Source organism: Felis catus, chromosome A1 (genome assembly GCF_018350175.1).
Source record: "Felis catus isolate Fca126 chromosome A1, F.catus_Fca126_mat1.0, whole genome shotgun sequence".
Lineage (NCBI taxonomy): Eukaryota > Metazoa > Chordata > Mammalia > Carnivora > Felidae > Felis > Felis catus.
The window spans coordinates 122964542-122979402 of record NC_058368.1 but is presented as its reverse complement, the minus strand read 5'-3'; the positions used below and the strand labels follow the sequence as shown (position 1 = coordinate 122979402).

Genomic DNA, 14861 nt, shown 5'->3' with positions numbered 1-14861 from the left:
TGGTAGGACACAAAATGAGACAAACAAGAAGGCAGTAGCTGTCTCTGGGAAAGGACCAACAACTAATGGTACCCGAGAGCAAATTCATGAGTCACAATTCAAAGACCTAATTGTTACAAATGTTTTTGTTTTTGTTGTGTTTGTTTGGTTTTTTTCTTGCCAATCTGAATTTGGAAAGGAAGAGGCAAGGACATTTTACCTTCCTCTATCGACCAGGCACCGCAGATAGAGATAGGAGAGCCGACTTTGGTACAAACGCTTACCCTTTAGGTGGCCTCGGCCAGTTTTCCCAGAATGCCCCTGCCGGCCGCCGAGAGAGCACGATGCCCCAGCGTTCTCGTCCTGGTCACCAGATACGTCAGAGGAGGACCAATATCTCCTTTCCCTCACGGCGAGGGCTCGGCTGGGACGCCTTTGTCCGGAGGGCACCGCGCACGTGCACGAGCCGCTCCCGGACAGAAGAGCTCCCGCGAGGCCACGGTAACGCGAGACGGTCTTTGCGGAGCTTCAGCTGCTCGTGCAGCTCGGAAGGGCTCGCCGCCCACCCTCCGCCGCCCCGCCCCGGCCCCGCAACCGGGCGGTTTTTACAGCGGACGCCGAAAAACCCGAACTCAGTCCCCCTTCACAGTCGGACCCGGTCCGGTTTCTAAGCTGGAACCAGTCCGGCCCCGAACTTCTTCCGGTTTTGAAGTCGGACTAAGTCTGCCGTGGGACCCGGCCTGGTTTCGAAGTCAGACCCAGTCCGACTCCGGCCGGCTTGTGGGTCCAGTCAGGAAGAAGAAATGTTCCAGGAACGCTTGAGAGCTTCTCACGTAAAAGCTGCTGGGATCTCAGAGGGGCGTCCCCATCACCTCCCGAGGCAGCGAGAAGCAGCGAGAAGCAGCGAGCTCAAGGATCCTGTTGCTGGAGCTCAGGGGGCTCAGCAGGTACCTGGGTCTGGTTGCTCAAGTTTAAGGGGCTCAGCAGGTACCTACCTGGGTCTGGTTGCTCGAGCTCAGGGGGCTCAGCAGGTACCTGGGTCTGGTTGCTGGAGCTCAAGGGGCTCAGCAGGTACCTTCCTGGGTCTGGTTACTGGAGCTTAGGGGGCTCAGCAGGTACCTGGGTCTGGTTGCTCGAGCTCAGGGGGCTCAGCAGGTACCTAGGTCTGGTTGCTCGAGCTCGGGGCTCAGCAGGTACCTACCACGGTCTGTTTGCTTGAGCTCAGGAGGCTCAGCAGGTACCTGGGTCTGTTTGCTCAAGCTCAAGGGGCTCAGCAGGTACCTGGGTCTGGTTGCTGGAGCTCAAGGGGCTCAGCAGGTACCTTCCTGGGTCTGGTTACTCGAGCTTAGGGGGCTCAGCAGGTACCTGGGTCTGGTTGCTGGAGCTCAAGGGGCTCAGCAGGTACCTACCACGGTCTGTTTGCTTGAGCTTAGGGGGCTCAGCAGGTACCTGGGTCTGGTTGCTGGAGCTCAAGGGGCTCAGCAGGTACCTTCCTGGGTCTGGTTACTGGAGCTTAGGGGGCTCAGCAGGTACCTGGGTCTGGTTGCTCGAGCTCAAGGGGCTCAGCAGGAACCTGGGTCTGTTTGCTCGAGCTCAGGGGGCTCAGCAGGTATCTGGGTCTGGTTGCTCGAGCTTAGGGGGCTCAGCAGGTACCTACATGGGTCTGTTTGCTCTAGTTCAGGGGGCTCAGCAGGTATCTGGATCTGGTTGCTCGAGCTCAGGTGGCTCAGCAGGTACCTGGGTCTCTTTGCTCGAGCTCAAGGGGCTCAGTAGATACCTACCTGGGGTCTGTTTGCTCGAGCTCAAGGGGTTCAGCAGGTACCTGGATCCGGTTGCTTGAGCTCAGGGGGCTCAGCAGGTACCTACCTGGGGTCTGTTTGCTCGAGCTCAAGGGGTTCAGCAGGTACCTGGATCCGGTTGCTTGAGCTCAGGGGGCTCAGCAGGTACCTGGGTCTCTTTGCTCGAGCTCAAGGGGCTCAGCAGGTACCTACCTGGGGTCTGTTTGCTCGAGCTCAAGGGGTTCAGCAGGTACCTGGATCTGTTTGCTCGAGTTCAAGGGGTTCAGCAGGTTCCTGGATCTGGTTCCTCGAGCTCAAGGGGCCTAGCAGATACCTACCTGGGGTCTGTTTGCTCGAGCTCAAGGGACTCAGCAGGTACCTGGGTCTGGTTGCTCGAGCTCAGGGGGCTCAGCAGGTACCTGGGTCTGGTTGCTCGAGCTCAGGGGGCTCAGCAGGTACCTGGGTCTGGTTGCTCGAGCTCAAGGGGCTCAGCAGGGACCTGGGTCTGTTTGCTCGAGCTCAGGGGGCTCAGCAGGTACCTACCTGGGTCTGTTTGCTTGAGCTCAAGGGGCTTAGCAGTCACCTACCTGGGGTCTGTTTGCTCGAGCTCAAGGGGTTCAGCAGGTACCTGGGTCTGGTTGCTCAAGCTCAAGGGACTCAGCAGGTACCTACCTGGGGTCTGTTTGCTCAAACTCAAGGGGCTCAGCAGGTACCTGGGTCTGGTTGCTCAAGCTCAAGGGACTCAGCAGGTACCTACCTGGGTCTGGTTGCTCAAGCTCAGGTGGCTCAGCAGGTACCTACCTGGGTCTTTTTGCTCAAGCTCAAGGGGCTCAGCAGGTACCTGGGTCTGGTTGCTGGAGCTCGAGGGGAGCAGCAGGTACCTACCTGGGTCTGATTGCTCCTGGTTCCTTCTTCCGTCACCAGGACTGTGAAAACATAAACATGAGGCATATTACAATTTCAAGACTTTATGTGGACAAAAATGGATTCGGATCCAGCAACATCCAATCTAGCAGATCGAAAGTAGCTCCAAGGAGCTGTACAGAATGAAAGACATTTACAGCCAGAGGGGAGCAGGAACGAAGAGGTTACACTACTAGACAAAAAGGCAGGTTGGTTATTGGAAGGTTACCTTCCTTTAGGGGATGAGGGGGTCTATTGGACAGATTACCTAACTAGTGCTTATCAGGCGATTCCAAATTGACTGGTTTAAGATTCCATTTCTGGGAGAGTGGAAACTGTAATTAAATTACTCTTTGGTTTGGTGGTGTGGGTCTGTCTTGCTTTTAACAGACCCATCAGCATGTGGAGGGGCACCTGGGTGGCTCAGTCCGTTAAGCGTCCAGCTGTAGCTCAGGTCATGATCTCATGGTTCTTGAGTTCGAGCCCCCCATTGGGCTCTGAGCTGTCAGCAGATTCTGTGTCTCCCTCTCTCTCTGCCCCTCCCCCGCACATACTCTGTCTCTGTCTCTCAAAAATAAATAAATGTTAAAAAAAATTAAAAAAATAAAACGTGGGTTACTGCATTCATGTCTGGTGGTTACATTTTAAAAGACATATTTACAAATGGAAATGTGTTTAGAAGAGAAAGTCTACCAGGATTAAAAAGAACTTGAAAATGTGTCCTATGATAAATGGTTGAAAGAAATAGAAAAATTTGGTCTAAAGAAAGGAAAACTCGTGGGAATCTGAAAGGTCTTTTCAAACCATTTGAGAGAGTGTTGCCACCATGAAAGCAGAAACATCCTTTTTCATGGCTGTATTATAAGCTGGACGAGAGTAACATCTAGGAGCTACTCAATTAATATTCTTTTTGTTACATACATGAGTGGGGGAAAGAGGGATAAACATATTCTGGTTGGCCCAAAGGGAGAATTTAGGCTAATTGGATAGGGATTAAAGGAGGCTGATGTGGGCTCAGTGGGAAAGTATACGCTAGGATGGTTTAAGAACAGGAGCTCTGGTTTCGAGTGCTCTGCTGGAATCCGGGTTTCCCACCATTTAACCACATGACCTGGGAGAAGCCAGCGAATTTCCTCATCTCTAATATGGGATGAATAGTAACAGGTTCCTAACAGGACCATGTATGCCATACAGTAAGTGGTCAAGAATTACTAACTTTTTATTGTTGTTATTATTATTCATCTTGTAATCCTTTGAGCTCACTAAAAAGGTCTCCTAATATATTAACATTTCCCTGATAGAAGGAATTTTATTTCTTCCAGTAACAGTTCAATGCATTATTGAATTGTCAGAGGTTTTATGGAAGAGATTACTCAGCTGTGTACAAGATCACACTAAAATCTCTCTGCTTTTAAATGTAAAAAAAATTAGAGATATAAACCACACTCCCCCAAATAGGAACATGGGTGACCGACAATTTTATGGGTGGAGCAGGGTTTCATGGTCCCGGCAAGGAATAGGGTAATAAACCCAGTTCCTACTGTTAGGTCTTAATCCCTGAGTAAACCTAAGAACTGTAACCCTCTTTAAATGCCAGAATACAACAACTCGAGATAAACTCCAAGGAAGCATGGTCACAGGCCCAATAGAGTTCTATACAGTTTCCTTTACTGGTTTCAGAATATTTGAAATATGGAGCTATCAGAAGGGAATAGTATATAAAAATATTTTTGTCTCACTGGAGAAGTAAACTTGTTTGAAATGAAACATTTTTTTAAAAACTGTGCTGAACCTTCTGAGAAAGAGGGATATGGCTAATATTGTAACTTCAGTTCCATTTCTCTGATCCAATTTATACCCTATAAACCCTAGCTTAATTCAACTAAGTGAAAATACAATTTATTTGCATAGTTCAGGAAGCTCTTACCTTTGAAAGCCTTAGCACTGCCACCAATTTCCTTTTTTTTTTTTCATTGTTTAAGCCATAGCTAACTTTTAGTTCAAAATATGGACTATATAGATAATAAAATTATGTTGAAGAGGGAATGACATAAATCTTTTGCCTTTATACAAATCAGTATTCACTGAAAGGCACAAATAACAAACAAAAAAGGCTGGTTGGAGATCAAGGCACCAGAACCTAGTTGTGTAGTGTGCTGTCTTTGCTCTTGCCGTTTTTAGGTGCCAGTCAGTAACCCATCCTCATCGCAGGTGTGGTCATGAATAGAGTGTAAAGTAAAATTAATACTACTCTTTTGGCTTTTTATCACTCCCTTCTGAAGGAAGCAAAAGAAATAAGAGAAAGTTGGCGATTAGGAGTCACCAGGGCAAGACTTGTGTAAGAAAAGTAAACACAAAGAGAAAACAGAGAAAGTAAGAAAATACACATGTGTGGAAGTTACAAGGGGGAAAAAAGTAGAAAGAGCCATGCATACTTAAAAAAAATTTTGAGATAGGGGCACCTGGGTGGCTCAGTTGGTTAAGCGTCCAACTTCGGCTCGGGTCATGATCTCGCAGTTCACGAGTTTGAGCCCCACATCAGGCTCTGTGCTGACAGCTCAGAGCCTGGAGCCTGCTTTGGATTCTGTGTCTCCCTCTCTCTGCTCCTCCCCTGCTCATGCTCGCTCGCTCTCTCTCTCTCTCTCTCTCTCTCTCTATATATATATATATCTCGCTCTCTCTCTCTATATATATATATCTCGCTCTCTCTCGGAAATAAAGAAACTTAAAAAAAATTTGAGATAAGCACCTGAATATAAAAAGAGTGAGAAGCACAAAGAGAAAAATTAGTTAAGTTTTAATAGCGAATGTGGTTCTGAAGGGCCAGAACCTTATTATATTTTGAACTGTTCATGCTGAATTTCAGCTTTTTAGAGCTCCTTCATTTACGGAAATGAATTATATGTGTTTTTCTTTAAAACTTATAACACTATTTTGAAGTAAAAACTTTTTCGAATTCTGGAGATCTTTAAAATCCTCAAAAAACAGCTTAATAAAAGTTAACTCTCAGACCTTAAAGATGTGGCATCAGGTGAAAGTTAATAAAGAATAATAAAGATAATAGGAACTAACATGTATTGAGTAATTCTATGTGTCAGACCCTGCATTACATGATTCCCATGAGTTCATTTTCCCATTGAATCCTTACCACAAACTCTGAGATCCTCATTTTAGGAATGACTGAGATCCTCATTTTAGGAATGAGAAAACGGAGATTCTCACTCACTCAGGGTTAGAATTAGTCAAACTGCACAGCTCCTTTGCTTCTTTGTCATGTTTAACCATCCATCCATCACTATTGCCACTGTGTCTGCCTTCTGTAACAATTAGCACCTATGGCTTTTCCTTCTTTAAAAATTATTACTTTAGGGGCACGTTGGTGGCTCAGTCAGTAAAGTGTCTGACGTTGCCTCAGGTCATGATCTCACAGCTCGTGGTTTCGAGCCCCACTTCGGGCTGTGTGCTGACAGCTCGGAGCCTGGAGCCTGCTTCAGATTCTGTGTCTCCTTCTCTCTCTGCCCCTCCCCTGCTCATGCTCTCTCTCCCTCTGTATCTCTCAAAAATAAATAAACATTGAAAAAAATATTTTTAGATTAGTACTCCAGGGTCATCTGGGTGGCTCAGATCATGATCACGCACTTTACAAGTTCAAGCCCTCCTTGGGCTCTAGTTCAGAGCCTGGAGCCTGCTTCAGATTCTGTCTCCCTCTCTCTCTGCCCCTCCTCCACTGACCTTCTGTATCTCTCTCTCTCTTTCTTTGTCAAAAATAAACATTTAGAAAAAAAGGATCTGGGGGTACTCAACATTTTTTGAGGAGTTGGGTTTTCTTCTTTCATGTTTTGTGAGAATTCCTGTGTGAAAATTATTGTGTGAGGAAGAAACTTTTCCTCAACCAATTAGACTCAGACACTGGGAGCCTGCAAATTAAAGTGACAAGTAACCAATTAATAGGAGAAAAACCATTTATTCATGTGCATATATGGAAGTTAACAAAAGAAGTAGGCAGTTCTCCAAACAGTTAGAGACTTACATGCCTAACTCAATAGAGGAAAGAGCAGAAAAGACTTCTATGGAAAGAACAGATAGGTTTCTTTAGGAAAGACAAATGGGTTTTTTGGAGAAAACAGATTGAGAAGTTTGCGATGTTTCTCTACGCAGGTGTGAGTGGTCTTTCCATCTTCTTCAGGGCCATGGTTATATTTATAGTAGTATATTCTTCCTCTTCCTCTTCCTGGTAGACCTGCCCCACAGAGGGAATTTATGTCAGCCTTATTTCCCAGAAGTTGCTGCTTTTAGTCAGATAAGAAAAGCTATGAGAAGTCTTCCTTCTGTTTTTGTTTTTAAGCTCAAATGTTTTCAGCTTAAAATATTTATCATACCAACTCTGGAATTCCTAGTGTGTCGCTAAAAATGAATTACATGTTTAAAAATTTTCATCAAATGTTTTGATTAAATGAGGTTGTGATGAAATTTTGAACAGTAGAAACCTAAAAAAAAAACAACAGAAACATCCTTATAGGAAAAATAATGCCTTCATTAATTAGGTTGTTAACTTTTTATTTTCCACTTGATTGAACATTGTGTATATTTTTGTGACCTTCAAAACCCAATTTAGGTTTTGTTTTAAATTACATACATAATATCTAACATTTATTCTGCAGTTGCAACAGTTTTACTGTGCTACAATAATTAATAGACTATTTTTTTTGCTTCCATTAAATTACACTCTCACCAGGTCTGAAATATCGGCATCAGAATCTTTCCTTCCCACAACCCGAAGGAGTCTAAAAAAAAAAAAAACCAAAAAACAAAAATACCAGCATCCTCCCACACTACCATATTCATTGCAGTATTATTTACAACAGCCAAGATATGGAAATAACAGAAGTGTCCACTGATGGATGAATGGATAAATAAAATGTGTACACACACAAGAATATTATGTAGCCATAAAAAATCAAATCTTGCTGTTTGTGACAACATGGATGGACCTTGAGGGCATTATGCAAAGTGAAACAAGTCAGACAGAGAAAGACAAATACTATATGATCTCACTTTTAATTGGAATCTAAAAAACAAAACACAAGCTTATAGATACGCAGAGCAAAATGATGGTTGTCGGGTGAGGGGAAGAAGGTGAGCTGAGTTTGCCAGGAACAATCTGTTCATGAAGCTGTTTCATGGGTATTTCCAGGAGTGAAGATCCACTAGAAACTTTTTCTGAATACTTCCATGTGGAGTAAATGATATTAATCACTGTCATACTATGATTAGGCAAAAAATGGGACTTTGGTACTGTGCTTCCAACACTTCTTACCTTCATCGGCCTCAGGTAAATAATGTATGCACTTTTGTCTCTGCTCTCAGTGGAGGAAAGACAGAAGACGAAAAAGGCAAGGGGTAGTTAGTGCCCAAAGAGATTGGAGTATTTTATAGAAAGACCTTTCTTAACTTCCATAACACCTGGTAGTTGTTGATTAGAAAATGGAGCCCATTTATTTGCCTCATGTTATGACATGTGACCTGTAAAACCGATAAAACTATCAATATTTTAGTATGTTGTCAAAATGTTCTAATTTGGCAGGGTCTTTTTTGTCATTGTTATTGGTAAAGTATATGATGCAGACACTAAAGCTCGGGCACTGTTTTTACATTGTCTTCATCCTTCCTCTTCCGGAACTTAGGCAATAGACCCCCCTACTCATAGCTCCGCTCTTATTGTGCTCTAACTTGCTAAGTAGGTGAACTTCATTTTTGGTGTGGTCATCACATAAATGACCTACTCTTCTTGACCTCTCAGAGATGAGACCATTCCTTCCATTTTCTTCCTTCTAGAGACTCAACTGTCCCCTTAGTCATCATCATATAACCTGGAATTCACACTGACTTCTCCTGTAGCAGTATGTTTCCTCTTACAAGAACTCTCTTTCTTCCTAATCTCTCCCTCCCCTTCTATCTATCACAAGGTCTTTTACATTTACTCCTTTAAAAATCAATCTAGGTAAATCCTTTTAGTCCATTTTCCAGGTGAGGGTACTGAACTTCAAAAATTTCAGGGACTGCCTACTGCCTAAGAAGAGCAGGATAAGAATGCCTGTTTGACTCCCATTATACCATGCTGCTTCCTCCATGCCTTAAATATTGTCCCTTAATGTGAATTATGATAGAAGAGATCGCTTAATCTCTACGTGTACCATTCATTTTTGGTAGACAAAAAAGGAAACAGCTCCCACACATAAGTAGCAAAATTGTTCATATATATTTACCTGAGGTGTTGAATGTTTAAAACATAATTTAAAAGCACTATGTTTTTAATTTTAAAAACAAAATTTTTGTCTCTGAGTATTTTCTCAGTTAAGAGAGAACAAGCATTCCAATTTTTGACATTAAGAAGTATGTCCTTATATGCAAAGAAGGTGGGAACCAGTGGCCTTCCAGATAGAATAAAAGCTTTTACTTCCTCATGTATCTTCTGGGATTCAACCTTTTCCTAGGTCCTAACTTAAACTCCACTTACCCTGCCCTTTCTCCCTCACAGGTTAGATTTACTTCTAGTTACTTGGAAAATGCTTTTCTGCTCATTCACTCCACCTCTTCCCTTTCCATCACTGGTTTCTTCTTAAATGGATGAAGTGGGTCAGTACCCTTCTGTTGAGCTCTGGAGGTCCTGTGTACACACCCCTTTCTACAGCATGCCTCATGCTTTCCTTGTCCATATGTGTGATCTGTGTCTCTCATTATTTTAAAATTCCTTAAGAGTAGAGGACATGTCTTGTCCCTACCTTTGTCTTCAGGAGACTCAACAGATGCTTATTAACCTGAACTTCCCTAATTAACTCTTACTATTATAGTCTCCCCAAAACTACAAATCCAGAAATTAAAATGAAATCTTGCTTTTTCAGACTGAAAACAAATTCCAGTTAAATGCAACGGTTGTATAGATTGTTATTCCAGGTAACTTGTGGTGATAAAACATGTACAAAAAATTGATTATTTGAAAATCATTTTTATATATTTTCTAGGTTTCTTCTTAAAATGATGTGAACTTTTAAAAATGTTTTTTAATGTTTATTTATTTTTGAGACACAGACAGAGCATGAGCAGGGAGGGGCAGAGAGAGAGGGAGACACAGAATCCAAAGCAGGCTCCAGGCTCTGAGCTGTCAGCTCGGAGCCCGTCGTGGGGCTCAAACTCGTCAACCACGAGATCATGACCTGAGCTGAAGTTGGACGCTTAACCGACTGTGTTACCCAGGAGCCCCATTTATTTTTTTTAAAAAAATTTTAAATGTTAATTTATTTGAGAGAGAGAGAGAGAGAGGGAGGGGCAGAGAGAGAATCCCAAGCAGGCCCCCCTGCCGTTAGCAGAGAGCCTGACATGGGGCTCAATCTCACAAACTGTGAGATCATAACCTGAGTCAAAATCAGAGCCAGGTGCTTAACATACTGAGCCACCCAGGTGCTCCTATGTGAAGTTATTTTAGTTGACAGTTACTCAGGGTGGTCAAGTTAAAGATGCCTATGGCTGTAGGGATGAAAATTACACATTGGCTCAACATCATGGGTTTCACCTGGTGTGATCTGGCTAACTCCACTGTTGAGAATCTACTCTAGAAGTTGATGCTTAGTCCCTGTATTAGCATTATTCCAGAGGGAACCAGACAGTTTCTTGGTGGCAGGTTGGTTTCACTGGACCCCTTCCCTAATAGAAGAGGAAATGATCTGTCCTCATTAGAAGAGATAGTTATTCTGAGACTGGATTTCTCACTCCTGTGTACAGTTTCCCTGTGTCGTTTTCCTCTGTAGGTAGCATTGTGAATGCTTTATTTGGCATCTTAATATTCCATATAACATTGCTGCTGAAATTGTTTCATATTGTAGCTGTAACACATTACCACATACTAAAGCCTTAAAACTACATAAATTTATTCTCTTACCATTCTGGAGGTGTCAACAGGGCTGGTTCCTTCTGGAGGCTTTGAGAAGAGAATCTGTTACTTTGCTTTTTTCAACATCTATTGGCCTGTCTGTATTATTTGCCTTATGACTTCTTTTTTCATCTTTGAACTGTACCACTCCAATCTCTTCTTCTATCATTACATCACTTCTCATCTCCTATACCAGTATATCCCTCTTATAAAGACACTTGTGATCACATCACTGGGACCACCCAGAAAATCCAGGATAAGCACCGTATCAAGATCCATAACTTAATCACATGAGTAAAATTTCTTTTGCCATATAACATAACACATTAATAAATACCATGTGGTAGGTACACATCTTGGGGTACCATTATTCAGCCTACTATAGCTACCAGTGAATTTATGCCACAGGAGATAAAGTGTGTCACTGGGGCCTCCTGAAATTCATTGATCTTCTGATATACTTCATCAACGAGAAACAGTCAGTCCTACAGAACATGGGATGACCTTCTGAAGACTTAGTTACAGTATTTCCTAGCAAAAAACACCTCCAAAGATATGATGCTCTCCTAAAGGATGTGATATACTTTGAACCAGCAGTCAGAATATCTTGTTTCAAGCATAACCAGAATAGACACTTTAGGAAATCAATGGACAAAAGTATAGCCAATGACCAACTTAAATAATTTTGTTTTTTCTTTCCCTATGAATTTAAGCTGTGATTTTTTTTTAAAGGTTTTAATTCCCAAGGGACAATGTTTCCACCCCATGACATAATGATTTCATTGAACTAGAAGATTAGCTCGTCCCTGGCCATTTGGGGATCCTCATGTCACTGAGACAACAAGCAAAGCAGGGTCACTGATCTCTGTTATTAAGGAAAAACAAGGTGCCCCTCTGTGATGGAGACAGGGCAGGTTATGTCTGGACCCCAAGGGATTCTCCAGGGTGTTTCTCGGTTCTTCTAAGTTCACTAACACAGTTCATGGAAAACTACAGCGACCCAACAGAAGGATGACTAAGAACTTCAAGAAGTGAGGTTTGAATTTCTCCACCAGGTAAAGGATCTCACCCAGATGAGGTGCTGCTGACCATCAAAGGGAACCTGCAACGAGGAGAAGAGTGAATTACACTTAGAATCATAGACTGGAGACCTTCTAACAACCATTTATAGAAATGCTGACTTGTGGCAGTTACGTAGGATTTCTTCCTTAGATGTAATGTAGTATTTGTATGTATGAATCCATTCTTTTTTCTCTCCCTTTCCCACCCTATTTTATGTAAGAAGTGAGATGATGGGTAATTTTGCAATTCAGTATTTTGATTATAGGACATCCAGCGTGAGAACATTCCTGTCTGTGTGCAAAGTAGCTTATTGTGTCAGGTAAGAGCACCTTGTTGCGGTTGTTGTTGAGTGAAGTTTAAATAAGGGTGGAAGAGAAATGAATGAAAACTGAGTAGCAAGAGGTGGACCATGGTGATTCTTTGTCTACTAATTGGCAGCTTTATCCATATTCTTCAGGGCTCTTTTCTGTACTGGCAAAAATGGCAGCTCCCAAACCATATTTCCCAGGTTCCCTTGACACATGAGCCTAAGACATACAAAAAGGAGGTAAGAGGAAAGCCATTTTATTTTCTGTTATTGATGGTACATCGAGAAATGGCAGCAGCATCAGTAGGTGTGTCATCTTCTGAGTTCCCGCTCAGCTCTGAGGGGTGGATGCCAGCAGAAGCAGCAGCCAGGCCCTCAGCAGCGGCAGTTGGATTATAAGCTCCTGCATTCCTGCTCAGCTGTGGGGGGCAGTTTCAGCACCAGTAGTAGCACCCCTTCACGCCTCTGGCAGGAGCAAGCTGGGGTCTAGTCCGAGTTCAAAAGCAACTTCTAGTTTGTAGGTAATTCTCTTCTCTCTTTTGTTCCTTCAGCCTTTTCTAAGAGCCTTGTAACCAATTCCCTACATTCAGTACCCCTTTTAAATATTTAGAATAGTCTCTGGGCATGACATTAACTGATACAGATATGGACCTCTGATTTATAAAAAAAAAAGTTTCCAAAGTTATCTGCTCTTTCTAGTCACTATTTCCTACCCTAAACTGGGGCTAGGTTATTGTTTGGGAAATTCGTCCAATTATCTCAGGGGAACAGTGTGGTATGACTGAAGAGGATGGCTAGTCAAGATATTGGTCCAGGCTGAGGGTGAAGGATCAGGATCCTATCCAGAGATGAAGCTGTTGTGTTGATGGATCCTAGAACAGAACTACCACTCACTTCCCTTCTTTCCCCTGCTGAATCAGAATTTTTTTTTTTTTTTTTTAAGATCATGTATTTTTGAAGGGTGAGAGAAGGAGCAAAGCAGGGACAGAGAGGATCCAAATGAAGCAGGCTCCATGCTGTCAGCGCAGAGCCCAATGCAGGGCTCAAACTCATAAACTGTGAGATCATGACCTGAGCCAAATTGAGACACTTAACCAACTGACCAACCCAGGTGCCCATGAATCAGAGTCTTTTGAAGGCAAAGGGATAAAACACCAAAGACTATGGTGAGTGTGTGAGCCAGTACAAAGAGAAGATGCTAGTCTGGGGAAGGAAGAAGTAGAGAGGAAATGCTGCCTTCCCCTCATCCAAAGAGCCTCTACCCCTACTTGTTCCCCTGACAGCTACTGCTAATGGGTAGCCTCTTGTCAGTCCAAAGGCATAAGTGCCCAGACACAGCCTCCCCAGGCTCCTCCATGAGACTGCTGCTGATCACAGGCAAAATCAAGCAAAATGTCCTAAGCCTGGAGGATTCCTGGATGAGCTACTTCTTCTGTTCAATAGGTAAAATTCTGAACATCGTCTGACAGGAGAAAGGGCCACCGTCCATGGAACAAGAAAGCACAGCCATCAAAGGAGACAAGTCGAGGGACAGAGGATGCCCATTGGCCCCTAGCCTTCTGTGTAGAAGGCAGTGAGAACAAGGCTTCTTAGACGTCAGAGGAGAGAAACATGGAAGGCATGGGGAAACATACCTAAGGATCAGGGCAGATTGTCTGCAAGGAAAAGATTATCACTGTTCTCAAAGACATCCCTGTGCTACATTTTTCACTTACTTCATGCCCCTGCAACCAAACTTCTTCAAATCCTGCCCCAGTGTAACTGATGCCCTTACCTCTCTCATTTCTACCTTCCTCTGATCTTGCCTTCAACTATTTTTACCATGTTTAGCTAGAGTTCTCTTGCAAGACAGTGATCATCTCTGAGAACTAAAAGGGGTATTTTGCCCACCTAACTAGGAAGGAGGCTTATTAATTATAATTTTGGAAAGCTAGACAGTTTTCCTCTCAGACATTCAAATAGTCAATGGCCAGAGGTTACTTACCTGATATGAAGTACTTTTAATCAAACATAAATAAAAAGTACTTTCACTCAAACTGGTATCAATGACGTAAGTTTTAAAAGAGAGAAGACGTTGAATTTGGCCTATTTTAAGGAATTTGTGTGAAATACTCTGAGTGTCACTGGGGCAGGCAGAGACCAAGGCTGGGACAGAGAACAAAGGCCCCTAACACTCAGACAGCACTTGCTTTCTCTAGACTGTATTGTCAGACGTGAAGTTTCTCTTAGGACCCAGAAAACCCGTATGTGAAGACTTGGTGCTCCTTATGATGCCCAGCATGGCCCTGATGCTAGCCAGTGAGGTTACGTGTAATTTTCCATGCATCCTTTCGGAAAGAAGTAGATTTCAGGGGTCACTTGTTTCTCATTCCCTGAAAAGGAAAACAAAGCGTTGGGCAACAGATAGAAACATCTGTGTCTGTCTTCCTCGACTTTTGATTTCTACTCTTTGACACTCACCAAATCACCACTTGTCTAATTCCCGTTGGAAACGAAGGAGAGGTGTGCATACTTCAGTTTCTCCCCATGACGCCTCTACATTCCTGAAACCGGTTAACTGACTTCAAGATAATTGCTTGAAATTAGCTTCAAGTGGGCAAGATTTGCTAGGATCAGCTGTTCTCCCTGAACTGGGAAAGAACACTTTAAATAGTGTGAGAGAAGGAAAACCATAGATATAAGGGGCACTGAGAACAAGACTGGCCAGAAAGCGTGAGGAAAGGGACAAAGCAAAACCAAGTCAAACATTAGGGTGGGATTTCCCAGGGCTCAGAGCATACCCATATGATATCCATATCAAGGCCATTTTTAGTGTTTCCCTCCCTCCATCCCAACTAAACTCTCCAATTTTCTTTGCCAATTTCAGGTTAACTTAGGTACTCACCTGACCCAGTTTCTAAATCTT

General features: G+C 43.3%; 1 protein-coding gene across 1 annotated transcript in view; it reads left to right on the top strand.

The window, feature by feature from the left end:
- Positions 1 to 544: 544 nt before the first annotated feature.
- Positions 545 to 14861, top strand: part of JAKMIP2 (janus kinase and microtubule interacting protein 2) — a 217098-nt gene continuing 202781 nt past the window's right edge. Inside the window, exon 1 of the mRNA XM_045060664.1 lies at positions 545 to 926. The gene's annotated coding sequence lies outside the window, so the exon portion shown is untranslated. The remainder of the gene's footprint in view (positions 927 to 14861) is intronic.